This window comes from Neopelma chrysocephalum, unplaced genomic scaffold, assembly GCF_003984885.1.
Source record: "Neopelma chrysocephalum unplaced genomic scaffold, ASM398488v2 Primary Assembly neopelma1_59809, whole genome shotgun sequence".
Classification (NCBI taxonomy): Eukaryota; Metazoa; Chordata; class Aves; order Passeriformes; family Pipridae; genus Neopelma; species Neopelma chrysocephalum.
Genome location: NW_020904653.1, coordinates 1 through 438, shown reverse-complemented (window position 1 = coordinate 438; position 438 = coordinate 1). Strand labels below are relative to the sequence as shown.

The 438-nt window shown below is 70.5% G+C and overlaps 1 long non-coding RNA gene across 1 annotated transcript; it reads left to right on the top strand.

The window, feature by feature from the left end:
* On the top strand, window positions 1-438 carry LOC113979187. Its single transcript, XR_003537744.1, has 3 exons — window positions 1-103; window positions 177-339; window positions 414-438. It is a non-coding gene; the product is annotated as an uncharacterized LOC113979187 (long non-coding RNA).

Genomic DNA, 438 nt, shown 5'->3' with positions numbered 1-438 from the left:
GGGAGCTCTCGGGGCACTGGCAGCACTACAGCCCCCACATCTTCTCCGTCCCCGCCGCCCCCGAGACCCTCTCCCTCAAACCCATGAACTGCCCGGCCCACTGGTGAGTGAGGGGGGCCCCGGGGCGCCCCAGGGGGGTTCCTGGGGGCTCTGCCCGTCTGTCTGTCCGTCCCCAGCCTGATGTTCGCCCACCGGCCGCGCTCCTGGCGGGAGCTGCCCCTGCGCCTGGCGGATTTCGGGGTCCTGCACCGCAACGAGCCCCCCGGGACCCTGACGGGGCTCACGCGGGTCCGGCGCTTCCAGCAGGACGATGCCCACATTTTCTGCACCCTGGAGCAGGTGGGTGTGTGTCCCCCGACCCCTCCCTGACCCCCAAAATGCATCACCGGCCCCCCCTGACCCCCTTTTCCCAGCTGGAGAGCGAGATCGATTCCTCCC